Genomic DNA, 15,429 nt, shown 5'->3' with positions numbered 1-15,429 from the left:
ACATGGTGGAAACTCCCTATAGCCTATATTTCTTACAAGAGGAAAAACAATGCCACTAGGGGAAAAGGAAGCTATGTGGGGGAATTTGTATTTAATGCTGATGTTAGATTAGACTGGAGAAAGTCTAAATTTAGAACGAACTGACAAGTGAAAGAGTTATTTGTGAAGGAAGTGGGGAATAATAGCTGGTAACTGCCAACTGATCGCTGTGGACTATGTGAACCGATTGCTTTGAATTCGGGGGTCTGCGGACCCCACATGGTGAAAAATGATGGCACGTTGGTGAGACTCAAAGCGTTCCGTCTCAGTGTTTCCCCTCGTTCTCTGGCATCCAAACACACCACAACCTCTGGGCAAGTTTATCCAGGGTGAACATGGCTCTAACCTGTGCCAGTGGAGCTTGCGTCTTCATATCCTGTTTTGGGAACAGACTATATAAAAAAAAAAGGTGGTTTCAGTACAGTTCCCTCGAGCCAATCACAGATTAGAAGTGTTTGATTTCGATCGGATAAAGAAAACCTGCCACCTAATTGCCTTCCCCAAACCAACAAATTTAGATCGGAATTCTTCAAGGAAGGAAGGATGCCTTTTCAAAGTAATCAAAGGCCATCCAATGATATACATATATACACACATACATATACATGTATTTGGAGAGTTTCTCAAATTCTTCTCTGCAGATCCTCTCAAGCTGTCAGGTTGGATGGGGAGCTATTTTCAGGTCTCTCCAGAGATGTTTGATCAGGTTCAAGTCTGGCCTCTGGCTGAGCCACTCAAGGACATTCAGAGACTTGTCCTGAAGCCACTCGTGCGTTGGCTTGATTGTGTGCTTAGGGTTGTTGTCCTATTGGAAGTTGAATTTTCATCACGGTTTGAGGTCCTGAACACGCTGGAGAAAATCTTCTTTCTCATGGTCCGAGAGTCCTTTAGGTGTCTTTTGACAAACTAGTGATAATCTTAATAATATATAATAATATATATCAGGATATTAGTTTTGATAAAACATAAAAATATTTTTGCACTGATTGGCTGTACTCGTACCAAAATTGTTTCCTTCATAGCTTGTTAGTAATCTTTTCAAAACAGGAAGCCAATGCGTTTTCAGCCCTTTTATCTCCATGAATGATCAAAACTTGTTTTAATCGTGGCTCTCTCATCCCTCTGCAGCAGACATATGGTGAGCAATATGTTTGGAACATCAAATCGCAATACACATAAAATATTAAAACTCGGCACCTAAGTATTGTGGTATTACTGTAGCGTGAGGTCCGTGGCAATTCCCAGCCCTACTTCCTACTACGCAGCAGACAGCTCCTTTCGAAAAACATTGAGTGCCAAGCAAAATGTAGCCCATGTTGAAAGAATGACCATCAGAACAATGACCTAACTCATTAGGGTACACCGAAGCAAAATGTTTTGCAATGAAAACAAAATGGAGTTTCGGAGTTCTCTTCCATTTCATGCCTTACTGAACACAGCCCTGGTCTTCGAAACTGAAATGTGGATCATGTGCTACTTACTGGGTTTATGTGAGTAAATTCAATTAGAGACACATTTGTCAAGGTGGTTGCAGCTTTAAAACGGTGGTCTAACCACCACGACTCCCTAGAAATGGCCTAAATAAACTGGGACATCAAATAGCTACTTAACTCATGTTCTTCTCCAAATAAAAACAGCTCATTCAGTATTGCTGTTCTGCAGAAGCTACCCAACCAACATCAAGTGATCATAGGGAAGTGGTTTATTAACTTCTATGTTGTCAACACATTTCAGTGATAACCTGTGGCTTTCTTTATAGCCAAAGTTTCACTTTCATTTATTGAGAAATCATTTCGCTTCCACAAATAGTTCCTTTACAAAAATGTTCCTTTACATTTTTTTTTTTAAATACATCTGTTGATAAAACAAAACTAAGTGGTGCACTCATTTGTGTCTATTCAAAAAGTATTCAAGATGTATTTGCATTTAACCTTTATTTAGGCATGGGGAGTCCAGCCACATCAATTCATAATCTTTCTCTCCTCAGTAATGAATAGGAATGGAGAAGGAGTTTAGACAGGGTGGAGTTTAGACAGGGGTTTTCTGACTCATCGGCAGTTGGTCATGGAATTGGAATTTCCGTATACTTCCTGAATGGACAAGAAATTAAATTGGCCCCAACTCATGGGGAGGCATGGGGAGTCCAGCCACAGCAATTCATCATCCATCTATCCTCAGTATTAAATGGGAATGGAGACGGAGCATAGGTTAGAAATACTTTGCTGACTCATTGGCAGCAATGGGGGGTATCAACATGTTTGATCAGCTGATCTGGTTGATTAGTCTCCCTCTCTCAACAGCTGAAATTTGAGTCAAGTGTTAAGTCTGAGGAGACTATAGGCTAGAGACACTTGTATCACCCTCGCCGATTAATATTCAGTCTCCGTGAGAGAATATAAAAAGGAGGTCAATGATTAAGAGTTAATAGCAGTTGAATAAACATGCCCTGATAAGTGTCTACAGTGGCGGTTTTAGGTGTTGACCTCTGCTCAACAACAGGATCCCACCACACCAGGACCCCACTACTGCCACTAAATGTAACTAGTGTGTACTTGATATACTCTGAGTGGACAAAACATTAAGAATGTCTGACCAGGTGAATCCAGGTGAAAGCTATGATCCCTTATTGATGTCACCTGTTAAATCCACTTCAATCAGTGTAGATGAAGGAGGAGGAGACAGGTAAAAGAAGGATTTTTAAGCATTGAGATAATTGAGACATGGACTGTGTATGTGTGCCACTCAGAGGGTGAATGTCTAAGACAAAACATTGAACAGGGTATGTTAGTAAGTTCCAAGCTTTGTTTCAAGAACTGCAATGCTGCTGGGTTTTTCCACACAAGAGTTTCCCGTGTGTATCAAGAAATGGTCCACCAACCAAAGGACATCCAGCCAACTTGACACAACTGTGGGAGTCAACATGGGCCAGCATCCCTGTGGAACGCTTTCGACACCTTGTAGAGTCCATGCTCCGATGAATTGAAGCTGTTCCGAGGGCAAAATGGCAGGGTGCAACTCAACATTACCAAGGTGTTCCTAATGTTTAGTATACTGGTGTATGAGAAGGCATGTCCCCTCATTATACGCCAGTCATTCAGCTCAGTGTGGCAGCCAGGGGTGACAGGCCCACATGGCAGTTTGTTACTGTTATTGTAAAACTCTAGTGAGTAACAGCCCGACTCTTTCAGGTATTTTTATGCCATTGTAATTCTTGGGCGGGCCGCCTAAGTGTATTTTCGGGTTGCCTCAGTCCAAACAGTGTAAACATTTTTTACAAAATAATAACAAAAAATTAAAAACATTTGGGTTGGAGTGTAAACTTAAAAACGGAAAAGATAATGGACCGATAATATATTGAAGCAATAAGGCACGAGGGGGCTTGTGGTATATGGCCAATATAACACAGCTAAGTTCTTAAGCCCGACACAACACGGAGTGCCTGGATATACAACCCTTAGCCTTGGTATATTGGCCATATACAAAAACCCCCACAAAAACAGAGGTGCCTTGTTGCTATTATAAACTAGTTACCAACGTAATTAGAGCAACAAAAATAAATTGTGTCATACCCGTGGTATACGGTCTGATATACCATGGCTGTCAGCGAATCAGCTTTCGGGGCTCGAACCACTCAGTTTATAATTATAAATAATATAATCTTTGAGAACTAACAATCACCAAAATAAAATAGACAGTCAGGGAGAATTGAAATATCCAAAAACAATGAATATAGCCGCATTCATTTTGTTCTTATGTTTGAGCAAAATAACATGTCAAAATGCATAAATTCACAGGAAACGACCTTTTAAAACTGCAGACTATGTAGGATCGCATTAAATTGGCGACAGACAGACAGACAGACAGACAGACAGACAGACAGACAGACAGACAGACAGACAGACAGACAGACAGACAGACAGACAGACAGACAGACAGACAGACAGACAGACAGACAGACAGACAGACAGACAGACAGACAAACAGACAGACAGAGACAGACAGACAGAGACAGACAGACAGACAGACAGACAGACAGACAGACAGACAGACAGACAGACAGACAGACAGACAGACAGACAGACAGACAGACAGACAGACAGACAGACAGACAGACAGACAGACAGACAGACAGACAGACAGACAGACAGACAGACAGACAGACAGACAGACAGACAGACAGACAGACAGACAGACAGACAGACAGACAGACAGACAGACAGACAGACAGACAGACAGACAGACAGACAGACAGACAGACAGACAGACAGACAGACAGACAGACAGACAGACAGACAGACAGACAGACAGACAGACAGACAGACAGACAGACAGACAGACAGACAGACAGACAGACAGACAGACAGACAGACAGACAGACAGACAGACAGACAGACAGACAGACAGACAGACAGACAGACAGACAGACAGACAGACAGACAGACAGACAGACAGACAGACAGACAGACAGACAGACAGACAGACAGACAGACAGACAGACAGACAGACAGACAGACAGACAGACAGACAGACAGACAGACAGACAGACAGACAGACAGACAGACAGACAGACAGACAGACAGACAGACAGACAGACAGACAGACAGACAGACAGACAGACAGACAGACAGACAGACAGACAGACAGACAGACAGACAGACAGACAGACAGACAGACAGACAGACAGACAGACAGACAGACAGACAGACAGACAGACAGACAGACAGACAGACAGACAGACAGACAGACAGACAGACAGACAGACAGACAGACAGACAGACAGACAGACAGACAGACAGACAGACAGACAGACAGACAGACAGACAGACAGACAGACAGACAGACAGACAGACAGACAGACAGACAGACAGACAGACAGACAGACAGACAGACAGACAGACAGACAGACAGACAGACAGACAGACAGACAGACAGACAGACAGACAGACAGACAGACAGACAGACAGACAGACAGACAGACAGACAGACAGACAGACAGACAGACAGACAGACAGACAGACAGACAGACAGACAGACAGGATTAGAGTTAGGACATGAGTTGACCATGTAAGTAAACGCCTCCTGCGTCGTAGTCGGAGGAAATACATTTCCCTGTATAGAGACCATCTGAGGTTTTGGGATTAAGAGATCCAGGAAATGAGGCGTCACCCAACAGGCACGCACCGACAAGGGTGACCAACAGGCACGCACCGACAAGGGTGACCAACAGGCACGCACCGACAAGGGTGACCAACAGGCACGCACCGACAAGGGTGACCAACAAGGGTGACCAACAGGCGTCGACAACGGTGAATGTTGAGTAAGGGTGCACACCTAATTACACATCTAGAAGTAGGCCTAGGCTACCTGGCCTATGCACATGTCTATGTCTATAAATGTGCCAATTTCAGGATGTCTGATAGTATTTCTGATTGTCCACCACTAATGAGCTGTGGAGCTTCTCAAAGTCATTTTTCTTCACCTCAAACAGCAAGTAACAAAGTCTGTTAGAATGATAATATTTCCTCAATGTATTGGACAAATATTTGTAATGCGTCATAAATAACCGATTATGTTTTCACATTTACATTTGATTCATTTAGCAGAAGTTCTTATCCAGAGTGACTTAATTAACAGGAGCAATTTAGGGTTAAGTGCTTTGCTCAAGGGCACAGAGATTTTTTTTCACCTTGTCAGCTCGGGGATTCGAACCAGTGACCTTTTAGTAACTGGCCTAAAGCTCTTAAACGCTAAGCTACCTTCCGGCCCTACTTCTTATCGCTTGCACAGGTAACCTACAGCTGTGTCTGTCCCGAGTTCACTGGAGCAAGTAACCTACAGGTGTGTCTGTCCTGAGTTTACTGGAGCAAGTAACTGTGTGCCCAGAATATTTTATAGAATGCTAGCGGGAGCTTCTACTGGACACAGTTGACAGTTTACAGACAGGCCATCAAAGCCGATGTGATTTGTAGGAAATTTGTCACATGTAGAGCACCAGCCAAAGTGGGAACCGGGGGGGTTGATATTCATTAAGCACCAAAGAAGGAGAAAGCACAATGAAATGAAGGGAATATACCTGAACTTAGGCTACAGTAGCTTCTATGAGTTTCATGCAAAACACTAGTATATTATTATTTTAACTAGGCAAGTCCGTTAAGTACACATTCTTACTGACAATGATGGCGTACCGGGGATCAGTGGGTTAACTGCCTTCTTTGGCTGAACAGATTTTTACCTTGTCAGCTCGGAGATTCAATCAACAACCTGTCGATCTCTGCATGACTACCATTTTTCTGTGTTACACTTCAGGTGGTGTATAACGAGCAGAAACGTAACTTGGAAAAACGTCTCAACTGTGGAAAGTTTTAATCAAGTGAGCCTCATTGGTGGCCACAAAATAACACTGCGAAGTTTGAATGGAGTTTGGCTACATCATGGGATGGCGTTTAAAATATTTAACACAGCAGATTGGAATGTGGGACGAGCGACAATGATTGAAGCCCGAATTAGAATGTTCCATACTGCGATGAAAGATTCATTAGCCGGTCGTTATTCAAAATTAATATGAGACCCAAATCGGTTGACATTAAAAGCAAAGTCGTCAGAACAAAATGAGACAGGTCCCCAAAGGCTGGACCATACTGGAACTGTAGATGGCAAGGGCTATGGCAGGCAGCAGCCTTTTGAATGGTTCATAGGACAAACACACACTAGAAATCGAGCAATTGGCCCTGCAGTCCAGCTATATTTAGCCTCGTCTCTCTCAGCTGACTGGAGTGGTCTTGTTGTGAGAAGAACTACGCCTCAGCATGACACAAAACATGGCTTTGCACTTCCCTCCCCACAAGTCTGAAGACAGGGGACCAGTGACCCCGATTCCTACCATGGAACCAACCCAAACTATACTGGCTCTGATATTGTCCTTTGCAGCAACTATTGTAGATGCATAACCAGGCTAGCCATGTAAAGGTCAGCTCCTGTCAAATCAGGCACTGAATCTTACACTGAGCCTTCCCAGTCAAAGCTACCTATAACAAACTCCCTGCCTTCATTCCCAGACCCTTCAGTTCTTCCCTGGTCTTGAAGACATTTTATATGACACTGCTGGGGCAGGATGAAGACCAAAACAGTGGCCTTTCCTTGGCTCCCTGGTGCAGCAGGGCTGCTGGTGGTTCAGTAACATGGAAAGGGTTCAGTAAGGAAAGTGTAGGGACAGGTATAGTGCCTTCAGAAAGAATTCACACCGCTCGACTTTTTCCACATATTGTTATAGGCCAAATTTCTTTTCTTTTTTACTGGCCTACCCTCACAATACCCCATAATGTTGAGGTGGAATTATGTTTTTAGAAATGTTTACAATTTAATTAAAAATTAAAAGCTGAAATAAGTCAATAAGTATTCAACCCCTTTGTTATGGTAAGCATAAATAAGTTCAGGAGTAAAAATTATCTTAACAAGTTGCATGGACTCACTGTGTGCAATAATAGTGTCTACCGCATCTCTGTACCCCACACATACAAATGTCTGTAAGGTCTCTCAGTCAAGCAGTGAATTTCAAAACACAGATTCAACTACAAAGACCAGAGAGGTTATCCAATGCCTCGCAAAGAAGGGCACCTATCGGTGGATGGGTAAAGATAAACAACACTGAAGCAGCCTTTGAGCATGGTGAAGTTATTAATTACGCTTTGGATGGTGTATGAATACCCCACGTCACTACAACAATGCAGGCGTCCTTCCTAATTCAATTGCCGGGGAGGAAGGAAACCGCTCAGGGATTTCACCATGAAGCCAATGGTGACTTTAAAACAGTTAGTTTAATTGCTGTGATAGGAGAACTGAGGATGGATCAACAACATTGTAGTTACTCCACAATACCAACCTAAATGAAAGTGAAAAGGAGGAAGCCTGTACAGAATGCAAAAATTCCAAAACATGTATCCTGTTTGCCATAAGCCACTAAAGTAATACTTCAAAAAAATGTGACAAAGCAATTCACTTTTTGTCCTGAATACAAAGTATTGGATTTGCCCCAAACATACAACTGAGTACCACTCTCCATGTTTTCAAGCATAATGGTGGATGCATCATGTTATGGGTATGCTTGTAATCGTTAAGGACTGGGGAGTTTTTCCAGGATGAAAAAAAAAAGCTAAGCACTGGCAAAATCCAGGAGCAAAAGCTGGTTCAGTAAGCTTTCCACCAGACAAGATGAATTCACCTTTCAGCAGGACAATAACCTAAAACAAGGCCAAATGTACACTGGAGTTGATTACTAAGAATACATTGAATGTTCCAGATTGGCCGAGTTAGATTTTCAAGTAGATTGATGTCAAAACTATGGCAAGACCTGAAAATGGTAGTCTAGCAATGATCAACAACCAGAGCTGGAAAAACATAGAAAACAATACATGGGAAAATGTTGCACAATCCAGGTGTGGAAAGCTCTTAAAGACTTACCGAAACACTCACTGCTGCTCTTAAAGACTTACCGAAACACTCACTGCTGCTCTTAAAGACTTACCGAAACACTCACTGCTGCTCTTAAAGACTTACCCAAACACTCACTGCTGCTCTTAAAGACTTACCCAAACACTCACTGCTGCTCTTAAAGACTTACCCAAACACTCACTGCTGCTCTTAAAGACTTACCCAAACACTCACTGCTGCTCTTAAAGACTTACCCAGAAACACTCACTGCTGCTCTTAAAGACTTACCGAAACACTCACTGCTGCTCTTAAAGACTTACCCAAACACTCACTGCTGCTCTTAAAGACTTACCCAGAAACACTCACTGCTGCTCTTAAAGACTTACCGAAACACTCACTGCTGCTCTTAAAGACTTACCCAAACACTCACTGCTGCTCTTAAAGACTTAGCCAAACACTCACTGCTGCTCTTAAAGACTTACCCAGAAACACTCACTGCTGCTCTTAAAGACTTACCCAGAAACACTCACTGCTGCTCTTAAAGACTTACCCAGAAACACTCACTGCTGCTCTTAAAGACTTACCCAAACACTCACTGCTGCTCTTAAAGACTTACCCAGAAACACTCACTGCTGCTCTTAAAGACTTACCGAAACACTCACTGCTGCTCTTAAAGACTTACCCAGAAACACTCACTGCTGCTCTTAAAGACTTACCGAAACACTCACTGCTGCTCTTAAAGACTTACCCAGAAACACTCACTGCTGCTCTTAAAGACTTACCCAGAAACACTCACTGCTGCTCTTAAAGACTTACCCAGAAACACTCACTGCTGCTCTTAAAGACTTACCCAGAAACACTCACTGCTGCACTTATGTAAATTCCATTTCTGTATTTCATTTTCAATAAATGTGCAATAATGGAATTGATTTTGAATTCAGGCTGTAACACAATACAAAGTGGAACAGGCCAAGGGGCATGATGAATACATTCTGCATGGCTTAGAGTGGTCATTTGTGGCAGGAAGTTCCCAGATTTTTGGCTGAACTCTGAAGTCTGCATCTGCCGGCAACATCCAGAGAAGTGACTCAATGTTTGGGTTGCTGCAGCCGCCACACCTATTTACCGTGGCTAGTCTAAAATGCCCTTGAGAAGAAAATTGAGTGACTGTATTTTAGGGCAGGGACTTTCTCCTTTAAAGCTGCAATCCGTAGCGGTGAAACTGCCACGTCCGTTTGCGATATTACTTCACACAACTAACAGTTTCCCCCCCCCCTCATCATTGAATGCACAATAACACAGCAGAGTACTATGATTATTTTATTTTTTTACAACGATGCTGGATGCTCATTTTCTCAAAACAAAAACAAAATGTGCCTGGGGGCGCGGACGTTGTTTTGCGGATTTCTCAAAATTATACAGTCTATACAAACGTGTGTAGCATTAAACCAGAGCTTAAATTAAAATCTGAGAAAAGCAAACCCAATGTGTGACCCGTTTCAAGAAGCTTGGTGAATGTCGCACATCACTACTTCACAGGAGACATTTGAATGTTTTTTAATCAAAATGTGTTTTTGGCAGAAATGTGTTCTGGAACATGTGAACTTTAATGTGGCTTAATAACAAACATGTATGCCATCTGTAAATACAAATAAAATCATTAAACTACAAGCCTAATTGGTTTAGCCACAGAAAAAGACAGGAACCTTCCCGCTAGCCATGATTAGCTGAGATAATGAATGGGCTGGACATGCTGAGAGATGAGTTCGGATTGGTCTGCCATGTAGCACGCTTCTGTTTATAACATGAGCTGCTCAGTATGTGTAGATAATCCTTGCTACCGCTGCTTTTTTTGAAAGATAACGTTAGCCATGGAGATATGCAAAAGTGTTGCTACTGCTCTCAACATTGCTGCACAGAATTTAGCAGGTGCTATCGACAAAGATCAGTGGGAAAATGGTTGTGATGGGACTACTTTTCTGCACAAGGTCACTGTGAACCGGTGTGACTTGACACAACGGGCCAAACAAGCTGCAGTAACCTACAAACCAAACGAAAAAGACACACTACCCGTGAAGCGTTCATCCATGTTCATCCAAGAGTCTAATTCCATTTTCAGATATTGTACATTTCTAATTGTCAGAAAGTAATTTTCATGCAAGTTACATCTATGATTGGTTCAGATATGATCCGGTCTGGACCAACCAAATTTGGTCTTGCTTGGGGGCAGAGGTCATTGAAAGAATAGTCAGTGTTACGCTTGGGCGGTATCCAGATTTTAATATTGTCATTACCGTCCTTCTCTCATCCTGGGATTTACGTTATTACCAACATAGCACACAAGGGGGCACTAAAACGCAAGACAAGTCCATTTGGCCTCTTACCAGAATGCTAACAAAATTAGCACAAACAATGAAATCACAGACGCTGTTAGCAGCAGCAGATGGGAGAACAACAGACAAGGGGGAAAAAAAACACTAGTAAGATGCACAGGGATAAAATGGCAACTGTACAGAGCTCAACCAGAGCCCTTTGACTTCTGGCATTAAAGCCATTATAAGATATCTGATGGCAAACATTTAGTAATATATTGTATACATATGTAACTTCATCACCTCCCATGGGCCACACACACAAAAGAAACTAGCTGATATATACAGAACGCTATGGACTCACCAGCTCCCACGTTCTCCCGTTGTGCTATTTACAAACAAACACATGACTGGCTCAACTGTTCTGGAGGACTACGGTAAGCATTATAATGTAAAATAAGGTGTAATGAAGAACTCAATCTACTTTATCTCTTAAGGTATTGCACAAGTTAACTGCAGGTATTAACTTTAAAAGTAGCTACAGATATTCACATCTATTGAATTTTTTTTTTTTTTAAATAGATGACAGCATAAAAAAAAAATATCATCCCTTGGCTTTTCCCAAATACCCCAGGATACGGTATACCACCGAGCCTAGTCAGTGTGTAGAATAAGACCCAAATAAGCAAAAGAGGATATTGCATATTTATACCTGTTAGAATCTATTTATAATACATCACCATGAAGAGAATGACATTCATTTCCATAATTATGCATTTCTGTGTAGTACAGATCAGGGAACCATAATGAAATTCAGTTATCGGGTGTAAAGCCACTTCACTTACTGGAGTTCAATCACCAAAATATATTTTTTATTAAGTCAGGGTGTCATGTCGTCGCTGACACCCCATTCTTTCTGCAGACATCTTAAATAAGAGCAGATATAAGAGTTTTTGGGAAACAAATTCAAGAAAACTTTCCATTTTCAGTTCTTCCAGTAAATGTGTATTTGTCAAATGTTCAGTGTAAATTTTTAAAATGTGTCCTTGTGCCTAGAGTTATATGGTGAGATAAACTTCGAAATCGGAGACTCGATTGCTTTAGGCATATCAAACTGAAAAGTAGGATAGCGCTGGTCACAAAATGTCCACTTTTCTGACGACAGTTGAGGATGAAGGCAACAGTCCTCTGTATGTCCTTTCTAGTCGCCCACATCTCCTGGGCGCAAACAAAGCAGTGCCAACGACATGCGGATGAGAGTTGGACAAACATAATGGACACTACTGTGAACAGCACTTTGAACAGAATGCCCTTAGGTGTGTGTGTTCTTTCATAAAGGATGTTTTTATACTTAGCTACTCATGCCTTAAGATTTTTTGAAAAGCTATCCAGAATAGGTTTCCTGGTTCCTGAGGCACTGTAACCAAGGCTTATGTTATCTTTAAACCTACATAGAATAGTAGTTGGCTGATAGTAGTTTAAGCAATATTGCTACCGCGGGAGTGATACAAATTAGATTAGCCACGTCAGACTTAACCACTCACTACTGTAGATAACAAGTGTGTTAAAAACTGTCCATTGCATATTGTTAGAGCAAATAAAGCAATATATATATATATTTTTTTTTTTACATATTCAAATGAAAACGTGCTCGATTCGATGCGGCAATGTGTTCCAATGACTCACTCAAATAACTCTCCAATTCCCAACACAGGAATGCGCGGTTGTTACTTTGGGAAAGGAACTGAATTGGTATTGCCACTTATGCCAGGCTTGGAATGTCTACCTCTTACTCACACACTGTCGAAATATATAAATTGCACCACTTTCCGAAGAAAAACACTGATGACACCATCGACTGATGTCAACCGACACACGGCATGCTAAACGCATTATAAAGATTAACTATAAACAAACAAAACATTCTTACCATTCACCATGTAAATGGCACCAACCAGAAAACAAATAGCAAATAGTTGTATGGAGAAGGCGAAACAAGTTTGGGTCTTCATTGTGGACTCTTTCTTTTAACTCTTGCGGACGTATGGACGACTCCTCAGCTCTGACAAAAACACAGCTGCTCGGTGTAGTGTTGCTTGTGTTGAGATTGGGCGAGTTCCTTTTTTCATGGCCCGGTGCTCCGGGTAGGTGGTCATTTATTTAAGGGCCTGGACCGCTCACCCGGGGCACCGGGCCATGGAAAACGAAATCGCCCAATGTGCGCTAGCATGCGTCAGAGTGAGCACGTGCATCTCTGCTTCCATCCAATTACATTATGTTTTATAATTTTAAGCGCTCCCCGGGGGTGTGATTTAAAAAACGGTTGAACGTAAATATAGCGCTGTGAAAAGGCGTGGGCAGCAACTGTCAGAGTGAGAATGGTAAATTGATTGTAAATGTACTGTTGATGCATAATTAGGTATACTACAGTGGTCTAAGGCACTGCATGTCAGTGCTAGAGGTTTCACTACAGACCCTGGTTCGATCCCGGGCTGTATTTACAACCGGCCGTGATCTCCCATATTGGGGTGCACAATTGGCGTGGGCTGTCATTGTAAAATAATATTTTGTTCTTAACTAACTAAATAAATAAAGGTTAAATAAAAACATCTGTCTATAGTAAGGGGGGTTTACCTGCCGGAGATTTGGTGGAATGATATTTCACTTCACACGTTAGAATAGGAGATAATATGGAATGGAGAGAACAGAATAGAATAAGATACTTAGATACTTTACTGTCCACCTGGTTAGAACGGAAAAAGCTCATGGAAAAGTGTATATATATATATAATGTTTATGCAAAGCTTTTTGAATGTGTTTTGTATCTGATAAGCCAGGAATGTGGCTTAACATTGCCACCGGATAAACTGGATAACTAACTACTGTACTCTCTCTCTCTCTCTCTCTCTCTCTCTCTGTCTGTGCCTGTGTCTGTGCTCTCTCTCTCTCTCTCTCTCTCTCTCTCTCTCTCTCTCTCTTCTGTCTGTCTCTCTCTCTTCTGTCTCTCTCTCTCTGTCTGTCTCTCTTCTGTCTGTCTGTCTCTCTCTCTCTCTCTGTCTGTCTCTCTCTCTGTCTGTCTCTCTCTCTCTCTCTCTCTCTCTCTCTCTCTCTCTCTCTCTCTCTCTCTCTCTCTCTCTCTCTCTCTGTGTCTCTGTCTCTGTGTCTCTGTCTCTGTGTCTCTCTCTCTGTGTCTCTCTCTCTGTGTCTCTCTCTCTCTGTGTCTCTCTCTCTGTGTCTCTCTCTCTCTCTGTGTCTCTCTCTCTCGCTATAAGACTGAGTATGGGTGTTGCACGGGCTGAGATCTATCCGTGGTGTCAGAGGTGATTTGTGTTGATAGAGTGAGTGAGTTGTAAGTAAACAGAAATCACTATGATCTCTCTTTAAAAAAAATATTTTAGGTCAACTTAAAGACTGTGTTCTGCTCACTTTGAGATACATGATAGTCAATGCCAGCTTTAGGGGCATTCCAAGTGACTACCTAATGAAGCTGGTTGAGAGAATGCCAGGAGTGTGGAATGCAGTCATCAAGGCCAAGGGTGGCTACTATTGAAGAATGTCAAATATAACACATATAATAATAATAATAATAATAAATGCCATATAACACATATAACATATTATGATTTGTTTAACACTTTTCTTGGTTGCTACATGATTTCATATGTGTTATTTCATAGTTTTGATGTCTTCACTATTATACTACAATGTAGAAAATAGTCAAAAATTAAGAAAACCCCTTGAATGAGTAGGTGTGTCCAAACTTCTGACTGGTACTGTACATGAGATACGATACCAGCTTTAGGACTCTCAGATAAACTCATTCTAAAAACAATGTTGGTGAGGCTCGGTGGTTATAAGCAATAACCCACTGTAGCCATTAATTAAATTGTCCTTTTGATTGACGGACACATACATTATATTCACTGTCACCACATTTACCGACGTCACATCGAAGGACATCACCATTTACTGTAACTTAGTAACTGGTGGAGTTCGGATCTACAAATGGATCTCTGGGATACAGTGCATTTTCCAGTAGGGAGCTCTCCAGAAGGGATCTTCTAGTAAGGAGCTCTCCAGAAGGGATCTTCTAGTAAGGAGCTCTCCAGAAGGGATCTTCTAGTAAGGAGCTCTCCAGAAGGGATCTTCTAGTAAGGAGCTCTCCAGAAGGGATCTTCCAGTAGGGAGCTCTCCAGTAAAGCTCTTTGATGACCCCTTCTAAGAACTTCAAACACATATTTCCTGATCTCTCCAATAGTAGGCCTATGATATCTAAGCTCCATATGCTCCTCATTAGCGTACACTACGCAGCAGGTGAGGGAGAGGGTCAGTATGTTAACTGCATGAGTCATCTGTAATGACTACTGTTTCTAACTGAGCTGTGAAGAGGTTTTCAAATGATAAACACTTGTTATATCTGTCACCATAGCCTACTGTGTTTATCATTATACTGAAGTTTGCTACTGTCATTGTATTCAACTCTATTCTATTTGTTTTTACTTTATTTTAATATATTGTCTTTAATAATTTTTCCCCTAACCCTCCCTTAATTGGAGTAAGCTAATGGACAACAATATTTGGACTTCTATTTCCAGTTTATACATACTATATACATTTTACAGACACAGTATATTTTACATTAGTTGTCTTT

The 15,429-nt window shown here is 41.7% G+C and overlaps 1 pseudogene across 1 annotated transcript in view; it reads right to left on the bottom strand.

Moving 5' to 3' along the window:
- LOC118359373 (EGF-like repeat and discoidin I-like domain-containing protein 3) overlaps positions 1 to 12,922 on the bottom strand; it is a 46,425-nt pseudogene extending 33,503 nt beyond the window's left edge. The window contains exon 1 of the transcript XR_008080592.1: positions 12,709 to 12,922. The product of XR_008080592.1 is annotated as an EGF-like repeat and discoidin I-like domain-containing protein 3 (transcript). The remainder of the gene's footprint in view (positions 1 to 12,708) is intronic.
- Between the last annotated feature and the right edge of the window lie 2,507 nt (positions 12,923 to 15,429).

This window comes from Oncorhynchus keta, chromosome 26, assembly GCF_023373465.1.
Source record: "Oncorhynchus keta strain PuntledgeMale-10-30-2019 chromosome 26, Oket_V2, whole genome shotgun sequence".
Lineage (NCBI taxonomy): Eukaryota > Metazoa > Chordata > Actinopteri > Salmoniformes > Salmonidae > Oncorhynchus > Oncorhynchus keta.
This window is presented reverse-complemented; position numbering and strand designations above follow the sequence as displayed.